Genomic DNA, 10,349 nt, shown 5'->3' on the forward strand with positions numbered 1-10,349 from the left:
ACTTCTTCTCTTAACACATCCTCAATCGCAAAGTAGTTAGGGAAGGTTTGATAAAGATCGAGTTATTGCGAACTTCCGTACAAATACCAGCCCAAACCATAACACCTCCTCTATAGCTTTTCCTGAGTGAAAATATTGCGGGGGCTATATCGCTCTTCAGTTCGACTCCAAATCCTCTCTCCGTCATCAGACGACCGCAAACCAAACCTTGACCATCGAAATCACGATTTTAGCCCAATTTTGCTCAGACCAATTGATGTGGTTTCTGCTCAACTTAACAGAGTTGTCCTGTGCCTTGTAAGAAGTTCCGGACCGGCAAGACTTCTTGCACGAAATCCAGCTTCTGAAAGACCGAGAATCGACTCCTGACTACACGACATTTGAAAAATCGCCAAAAAGGAGGGAACATTCGAAATATTGTAAGTTGAGATGGGGAGTTGGTGTCCGAGAGGATCGAAGTCGGGATAGCTTAAGTGGTAGAGTAGCGGCGTATCTAGCCGAAGGTCGTGGGTTCGAATCCCGCTCGTGGCACTAACTTTTTTCATATCAAACAAAACCTTACATAAAAAGATTAATTAATTGAAAGATGTAATTTGGTGAATAGACCAATAAATATAGAGGCTTCTGAAAGACATCGTATGGTACAACATATATCATCAAACCATCGGAACGTTAAAAGGAAGATTTGAAGAAAAACCAACAAAGAAGAGATTGACTATTCGAAGTTTTAATTACCAAATACAAGTGTAACCGGTGATGGGAAGATTTATAAAATAAAATGAATCAAATATTGTTTTAAATAGATTTAATAATTGTAAGTAGGATAATAAGAAACAGTGTCGGCAAAAGGGGGACCTAGGTGCTCTGTCAGCAACCCGGCTGGTTGTGTGATGTGGTGGACTCTCATCGTGGCAGTAATAATCGGTGTGTAATAAACAGGCACGTATTGATAAGAGTTGTGGCGCCAATCATTTCCTGTTAAGACCCTAGTAATTCTATCCAGCTGCCCCTTTTTACCGAGACTTAATTACCTATAAGTAGTTCATAAGAAGACGCTTGATTGTAAATCGCATAGTTCTGTCGAATAAAATAGCATTAGAAATTAGCGCGACTCATTTAGCCCCGAATCAGACTCTACCAGGATCCCGGGGTTACACAAGTATAAACAAAAGTGGAAGATTTGATATATGTTTTATTTACCCCTAATCTTTTAAACAGATCAAATATTGTTAGACGTAATCAGTGGAAGATTGTCTAAGAGTTTATTAAAAAATAGTAAGGGTGTAATAAACTACCTCGATTCGAGATTTATGAATGTTCATTTTTCTTTATTACAACAGTGTCGATATTCACTGGCCTAAAGTTGTAAAAGAATCTTCTTGAATTCAAGGGAAGGAACAATTGCATTATTAGAAGAATAGAAAGTTCTATTATGCATGTCTATTTTTATCTATCTTCTACGCAGTACAATTTACTAATAATATATACTAATAAGATATNAGAGAGAGAGAGAGAGAGAGAGAGAGAGAGAGAGAGAAAGAGAGAGAAAGATAAAAAGAGAAAGAGAGAGAGAGAGATTGTGAGTGAGAGAGACGAGCGTCACTTTATTTTGTTTGACAACTGGTTTATTTTTTATTATTTCCACTTTTTACCGTGCTTGCGCTAAATTAGTCGAACGAAAAAAATGAAATTACAAATAGTCGACATATTTCAGGCGGCGGGTCAAAACGAATTTAGCTGGCCATAATTACCAGTGCTTAAGTTCGCGGGTAAGATCCAATTTTGCACTGGGAGAAAAATTGGACCGTGGAGGAACCAAGCAAAATAGGGTCGTGTAATAAACGTTTAAAGAGATTAACTCCAAGCCGCCTCTTATACTGATAAAGTCGACTGATTATACAAAAACCCAGTAAGCGGCTCGAAGAGCCACTCCTTTCTGGCCAAGGTAATCCTTCTCCTCGGGATTACTCTCTCGGATCATTAACGGCGCCCTTGTTTTATTATCTGTCAAAAGAAGGGCAAGTGATGGGATTATCTGCTCCCTGAGCTAAATTAAATTTAAAGGATTTATCCATGTCTTTGATTTTTTGTAATGCGTTGCTAGGTAGAGAAGCGTTTTTTTATGATTTCAAAATCAAACCTAGTCGTATAAAAATCGAGTGAACATTTAAATTTTAGTGAAGGATTTACTGACAATTAAAATTTTATCTACACCTAACAAATTATGAGTTTATTATCAACCATAAGTTATAACTTTCTTCTTAATTAAATGACTAAATTACATTTAATAATCATTTTCATATTACATAAGTATGTACTGAGCATTAAATGGAGAATTGCTACATTAAATGGTTTATTATTAAGTTCCCTTTTCTGCCCTAGGATTATTATGCTTTATCGTACTACATATGAGAAAACAATGATGTATATAGCGTTAATGAAAATATATGAAATAAAAATGAGATATATAAATTTAATTTTAAAAATATGCCATAGTTTACTATAAAATTATTTTGAACGTAAAACTATAATTGTGTTGAAACTTATAATTCTTTATGCTCTCTTAATAGGAGTAAAAATTCTATTAATGCTTAATAAACATGTTTATTAATTACTTTTTATGACAAAACTGCTGGTCAGATAAATATGCGTCTACCAGAACAAAAACTGTGGAGACGAGTACAAAACTGATCCAGAAAATCAAAACACAAAATAAGATCTTTGAACATCATTTTTACATTGAAAAATAAAGATAGGGCTAGTTATAAGTATAATAAAAGCAGCCAGTTCCTTCGTAATTTCGACCAATAGTGTTTCTAGTTACACAAAGTCGAAAGGTTAATGTCTCTCTCTCTCTCTCACTCTCTCTCTCTCTCTCTCTCTCTCTCTCTCTCTCTCTCTCGCACTCTCTCTCTTTTCCTTTGACGCATATATACATAAAACCTGAAGTGAGATATATCAGACAAATATTAAAAAAGAAATAAATTTCATCTTACAATGAATGGAGTTTTGTCTTCTCTACAAAGTTAAAATCAAAAATTCATTATAACTGAAGCCAGAAGTTTAAATTTTGTAAGTGGAAGTTCATATTTGTTGACCTTGAAATTTATTATCAATATAAACAATGACAATTAATTAAGGTTTTTAGTTGAGATGAAAAAAGTTAATGGCACGAGAGGGATTCGAACCCACGACCTTCGGCTAGATACGCCGCTGCTCTACCACCTNATGTCCGAGTGGATCGAGGTCACGATAGCTCAGGTGGTAGAGCAGCGGCGTATCTAGCCGAAGGTCGTGGGTTCGAATCCCTCTCGTGCCATTAACCGTATTTCATCTCAACTAAAAACCTTAATTAATTGTCATGTATAAATTGGTCAAGCGGACAACGAAAATAGTGAATTGACATAAACAATGTTCATACGATATATTTATTTATTTACGGGAAGACTGAGTTTTTTTCTTTCAAATTGGTTTATTTCCCTGAGTTTTCAATTCAAAATTGTCAAATAGTTGATGCGAACCATGAGTTAACAATAGCATTTCTATATAAACTTGTATAAACCTATGTTCTACTAATTATTCAATTTTTGCACAAAGTTAAATTTGAAATGTTTTACAAAATATTTTTTATAGAGTTAATTGTTTGCTCATGATTGTTGTTTTTTGGACACTGCTAATCATAGTCTCCTTTTTCCCACAGTGACCTGAAAATTCTATTGTGCAATCGATCCTTCTTTTTTCGAAAGTTGAACTATATAAAAAATGCAAGGAGAGTCAGTTCGAGATAGACGTGCCGAGTAAGAGGTGGTCTCCGCGAGGAAATTTTTTTAAATGTATGCGTGCGTGCGTGCGTGCGTGCGTGCGTGCGTGCGTGCGTGCGTGCGTGCGTGTGTGTGTGTGTGTGTGTGTGTGTGTGTGTGTGTGTGTGTCTTGTGTTCCCAGTCGTGCTGATCTACGGGTGCGAGAGTTCCTACGAAGAAAAAGGCCGGCAAGTGAAAGAGTGATCCCGTTGGTCCATTTCCAATTTCTTTATCAGGCCTGATAATTCGCGACTAAAGACATTAGTTGTAAGTTTCGGCCTTTTGTTAGTTTTTAATTTAAAAAGAATTTGTCATAGTAATTATAAAAAGAATAGTTGTTATTAGTACTCATTTTTTTTAATCGTAGTTTAAAACCTAAGTAATCTAAATACCCTAAGGTATCATTCTGTGTTAACGAATTAACTCCGATATAAGAAGTAAGAAATTCATTATTTAGCTCCCATCGTAACCCTGGGTGGAAGCGCCACTTCATCAGAAAGAAAAGAAGCCAGAAGCGCTACATCGGTCGTCTGGGGTCTAACACGGGAACCGTATCTGACTTCCCTTTTCCCTTTCTTTTTTTTCCATTGTTCTACTCTTCTTTTCCTTTTTTTCTGGTTTCTGTATTTATCCTTCTCCAAAAATACCGTGGCGCTCAACATAACATCTGTAAATGAACTTTCACCCCCTCACCGACCATCACATGTCTCTCCCTTCAACACGACCCACCCCCTTCACCACTGACGCATGTGCAGCCACAGTAAGGAAGCTGTAACAGTACCTTCTTTGGTAAGGCAAGTCAGAGGTTTTACAATTTATTTGCAGTGGTAATTAAATGGTACTTGACTATTATAAAGAGAATATTTTCCTTAATTCTTGCCTTCTGTGGGAGAGAGGCGCAATTTAGTTTGTCTGATTAAATGTGTAGTTTTTTTTTTTTTGTATCTAGTGAATCCATCAATACTTTTATTTCTATTCATTCATTCTTTTAAGCATAATTTAGGGTGTGTCAATTTGAGATTACGGTCAGAGTGTGAGAGCTTCTTCTGCTTTTGCTACTTTTTCAACCTATTCCATGATTTCAATACTTTTCGTTCTACCGCATCAGACTTATCTGACTTTTTTTTCCGAGATCATGGAAACAATACGTTACACATGTCCAGACTAGCTTTGGAGATGGAAGGTCTAAAGCCTTTAGTACCCTGGCTCGGCAGTTGGAGATGATGTTTTCTTATGTATTTATTCCGTTTATAAATGTTTCTTGAAAACTATTTAATCTTCCAATCCCGAAATGGAATTCTTTCCATCTTCAGCTCTCTTTCTTTAATTACTCCATTTCGACTCTTCGTAGTAGACGCAGAGAACGTCAAGAGTATAATAAATCCCGGAAAGCAGAGCGCAAGCCCTCTTAGAGCCTCTTTATTGCTGTATTTATTAAGGGTTAATTATTACTGGGATTTATGCTGCGGGATGAAAATTCTAATGTCTCTAGCAAAGTAATTAAGTCGGCTGGCTTTGTACAACGGTTGTTTTATGTACACAGTAAATGCGCCGGTGAATTTGCAATTTTCTTATTTAAGATTTGTTTCCAAATTTATTAAATTTCTCGCGTAATGGATTTTTTTATCTTAAAAAATAATGCTTTTGATGATAACCGCAATATCTACTTCAACTTTGGAGGCATTGTAAAAATTTAATTTTAAAACTTTTTTAATATTAAAAAAAAAGGATGGCTCTTGTAATTTAATCGTCTAACTTAGGGCATTTAGCAAAATTGGAAAAAGCCCAAGCGATCAGTAAAGATAAAAAAGTTTACACTTCTTGTCAAATAAAAAAATTCAGTTTAAATTCAATGAACACCAGAGCGAGATTGACAAGGTCAGTAATTAACTTTAAAATTTATGTCTCCTGTATAAATATCAATTTCTGGTAAAATAGTCTCAATTAAATATTAACACAAGTATGATTAGAAACTGGAAAACATGAATATAAAAATAATTTGGAAATCTAATTTATTAACGTGAAAGGAAGGGTCATCCGAGATAACCCCAAAGAATATCTTGACTCTGGGGTATTATGAACGATGCCTGGTGTGGGAATGTAATTTATTAGCGTGAATGTAGGTCTTATCCCAAATTACCCCGAGGAATTTCGAGTACTCTGGGGTAGTCTGAGACTACCACGTTGTACGATGAAGACTATCATGGTTTCTGTGTATTTGTATATTGTAAATATAACATCATTATACATTCACAAATTAGAAGGTGAAAAACATACAGTGAAAAAAAAAGTTGTGAAGGTTAATTTCTTATTTTTACATGTCAAAATGGTGTTAATTTTTAAAGGCTACAATATAGAAATTGGCAGAGTTTTCTTATCAAACTTTCTGTCTACAATAGCAGCTCAAAACATTACATGTTAAATTATAACAATAACACGTGTTTTACTTTAAAAACATCTTGGAATTTTGAACTTTATGATCCAGCCTTGAAAGGAGGATTAAAATTCATGGTCGTTGGCATGACATAATGTCTTTTGGTCACTCCCTACTGTTTGCGCCTGGGACAATCAAATTAAATTTAAAAACAGAAAATGAACAAAACCGAATAAATTATAGTAATTTTGAACAGAAAGAAAGCAATAAAAAATAAATAGAATATATATCTCACCTGTTGTCCGTTAGCTATTTTCTTCAACAATAAGGGTTCCGGGGGGTACAAGGAACAGTTTGACCGACGAAAATACGGGTGACACCACGATCTCGACAACGTGAATGACCACGACGAAATTTTATCCATCAGACAATCAATTTAACCAAATATTCGATGCGTCCACAAGGGCGGTTCGATAACAACTGAACTGGTCCGAATAACATATGGCTGGACCGAGAGACCTACAGTCCAAAGTACAACGGGGCGCAAATATCTAAATAACCACCAAGAGTAAACTGGTCATCATCTTTAGAAAATAAAATGGTTTTCAATATTTTTTTTTTGTTTAATTTAATGTTTCAGTCTTTCTTTCCATAATCTTTCGTAGGTTTTTATATTTATTTTTCATTTAAAGATAAACATTTTCTAGCTTAATTTATAAAAATCTTAACCTAATAAATAATAATTAACACCAGAACTTGTCAAAACTAGCTTGTAGCAATTTGTTAACTAAACGTGATACAAAAAGTTGCGAAAATTATTAACAAATGCAACCCAGTCCATCAAAATTTGTCTATGATAACAGAGCAAAAGTTATTCATTACGAAAAATTTCACAAGTCTATTTTAATTGCCAATGTTAGGCAGACCGGAATTATCAAAAGTTAGTTTGTATGCTACAGAGATGGCAGGCTAACTCGAGAATATAAATTTTCCAAAACAATTACTGTGTCGGCTCAAGATCAAAAAGAAATATTATTCCATATATGTTTAGTAGTCATAATTGTCCATATTAATTTTTTTTTAATCTAAGGTCTTAATTGAGATGAAAAAGTTAGTGTCCCATTATCCCACTTGGGTTCAGCAGCCTTTTTCACTTCAATCAAGACCTTGAATAAAAATATTAATTAATTGAAAGAAAAGAGAAAACTGAAAAGCAAGTATTAAAAGTTTCACTGCTATTCAAATTAAATTAACTATTTAAATTTAAACAAAAGATCGTTGATTTAGCATTAAATTTATTTCAAAAACAATGTTTTTGAAAAATGTTCCCTGGTAATTAGGAAATAAAATTATTTGACCTACAGAGGGTAAATAACTAATTTTTTGAAATGTTGATCAAACAATTCTTCAGAAAAATGTATTCAAATACATCAGAATGAACAGTACAACGGAATATAAAAACAAGAAAAACATTGCTTCAGAATTAATTCCGTAAATTAAAAGGATTTGCAAATCTAAACAACCGGCTTGTTTCATTATACTTTCTCTGAATTCAAAAAATTTCGATCCGAATTATGATTAAAAAGAAAGTATAATAAAACGAGAGTTTGAAAACAATTACAGCTTAAGTACTAACACAGATAGACTCTAATAACGAAAAAATATATTTAGTCAAGATCCTTTTTATTTAGGTGATGTAAAGTCTATAAGATAGTGAGATGCGCGTATGTTGTATGTAACGCGTATGTGCTATATGTAATTGTAGGTGCCTATTGTGGAATAAGGCGCCTTTTTGTTTTAATATGTTTTATGTTTTGAATGGTTTAAATTATGTATGCAAACTGATTTTAATAGTGGTACTTTTATATATTTCTTTGTTTTTAACTATTTTCGTGATTTTCATGATTGTCTCTATTACCGAAACTAAGTTTTCTGTGACGTGAACTTTTTTTTCGTGATTCTTCTAAAAAATCTTATATTTGAATTTTTTGAGGTTTCTTCTTAAAGGTGTTTGTAATGAAGTAGACTTTTTTGGACATCAATCATTCGGCGATTTACATCGTCATCCTAAAGGTTTATTTATTGACAGATACATAACATTAACAGAGTTACAGTGAGATATTGAACAATTACATTATTTTCACATTATTTTGAAAATTTATTATTCAATATCCCACTGTAACTTTGTCAATGTCATGTATTATTTCTTAAATAGGATTGTTCACCAAAATGAGGATGGCTACATAAATTTTCGAAAGCTTGGTGAACCCTAAAATTCTAATGTTTCTTATGCGTTCAACCAGCTTTTACTACGATGTTGAGAAGGATTCGGGTTGTGGTCTTCAGAACATACAATTATATCAAAAGACAAGGCCCTCTCTCTGAGAATCGTATCAATACATACATATTTAATTATTTTTTTATTTATATATTTATTATAACATTACTAACATAGATTCACTAATTTCGTGGTCCGCTTGACCAATTAATATATTACAATTAATTAAGGTTTTTAGCTGAGATAAAAAAATCAATGGCACGAGCGGGATTCGAACCCACGATCTTCGGCTTGATACGCCGCTACTCTACCATCTGAGCTATTGTGACTTCCATCACTAACTTCCCATCTCAACCCCACCTTTTGAATTTTCCCTCCTTTTTGCCATTTTTCAAATGTCGTGTAATCGGATTGGATTATCGGCGACAAATGGGTTCAAATCCCGCTCGTGAATTTGACTTTTTTATCTCAACTAAAAACCTTAATTAATTGTAATTTATTACTAACATACTAGAAATTAAGATCTTCTTGTTATTAAAAATTGTATAAAATGATTATTATCAATTGGTTGGAGAACCTCCCACCTGATAACGTGATAAGCACATGATTTCTTGTTAAACGCCTGTAATACATATGTACCTGAACATTTTATTAATTTTAAATATTTGTTATTGTTTATATAAAAAAGCTAGAGAAGAAGAGGTTTTTATTTATTGATTTATATGTACATATAGGACGAATTTTATAATATGTTTATGTTGTGACATTGTATCTGTAAGTAGCAACAAATTGACAAAATAATTTATAACTGCCTACTTAACATTGTTCCTATGTCTCTGTAGGTCCCCTGTAGAAGACAATAAAACTTATCGAAAGCTTGGGCATATACCAATTATGTTCTGAAGATCACAACCCGAATCCTTATCAACATCCTAAAATTCTACTTCATCAAAAAGATTTTTATGAAGATACCTCAAAATATTCTAATATAGCTATCAGGTCGATAAAAAACCCAACTTTGATCTTATATTTCCTTCGTATTTTATTTTTCGTTCAGTATGGGCGATGTATTTGCCTCCGCGTTTGCAAGTTGTAGTGTAAATGTCAGTTTTGTCAATGTTTTAAATTTTAGTGTTCCGACTGTATTCATGGTTTTTAGTGATATATTTATTCTTAAGTTGTTATGTAGATTCGTTACATTTAAATTTTAAAAGAAAGAAAAACAGACAAGGGGGAAGAGAAAGAGGTAGACGAAGAGAGAAATATTAAGAGAGAAATGGAGAGAGAGAGAGAGAGAGAGAGAGAGAGAGAGAGAGAGGAAAAATTAAGAGAGAAAATCGGAGTAAGAGAGATTGAGAGAGGCAGTGAGAGATAGATAGGCAGAAAGGGAGTGATTTTGTGTGTGTGTGTGTGTGTGTGTGTGTGTTTCCTTGTGTTTACATCAATTACACGAATCCCTAATAGCATTATATTTGCAGGGTGGTTTTTAGCTGATGATTACACGGAATTAAAATTAAACCTGCACTTAGGATTTTAATTTTTTAAATTTGTTTTTAAAAAGAATGAAATTGGCTTTTTTCGGGGTGTTTAAACGTTTTGTTATCAGGCGTTAATGTAATGTCCGTTCGCGCTGTGTAAGCCCCTGCGGAGAAATTGTTAGAATCAGCATTTTATGCAAAACAGCACCCACCACCTTTCCATTGGTAGAGCCTGTGGGCTTTGAAAGTTTTGCTAAAACGAGAAAGGGCCGCTGGCCGGACCTTTTCTATGGGAATTAGGTGGCCAGCCGAAGGAAAAAAGCCCTAGAGCCCAAAACCTATCTCGAACTGGGGCGATCATTAATCACCTGATTACTTTCACAATTGATAGAAAGCTTTGAGTGGTTTGTAATATAATC

At 33.9% G+C, this 10,349-nt stretch overlaps 1 protein-coding gene across 3 annotated transcripts in view; it reads right to left on the reverse strand.

The window, feature by feature from the left end:
• Positions 1-6,650, reverse strand: part of LOC106662312 (neural cell adhesion molecule 1-like) — a 489,063-nt gene extending 482,413 nt beyond the window's left edge. For all 3 annotated transcript variants that reach the window (XM_014386331.2, XM_014386329.2, XM_024225418.1), the window contains exon 1: positions 6,470-6,650. The gene's annotated coding sequence lies outside the window, so the exon portion shown is untranslated. The remainder of the gene's footprint in view (positions 1-6,469) is intronic.
• Positions 6,651-10,349: the final 3,699 nt, after the last annotated feature.

The sequence above is a fragment of the Cimex lectularius genome, unplaced genomic scaffold (assembly GCF_000648675.2).
Source record: "Cimex lectularius strain Harlan isolate CLEC.00 unplaced genomic scaffold, Clec_2.1 scaffold51, whole genome shotgun sequence".
Lineage (NCBI taxonomy): Eukaryota > Metazoa > Arthropoda > Insecta > Hemiptera > Cimicidae > Cimex > Cimex lectularius.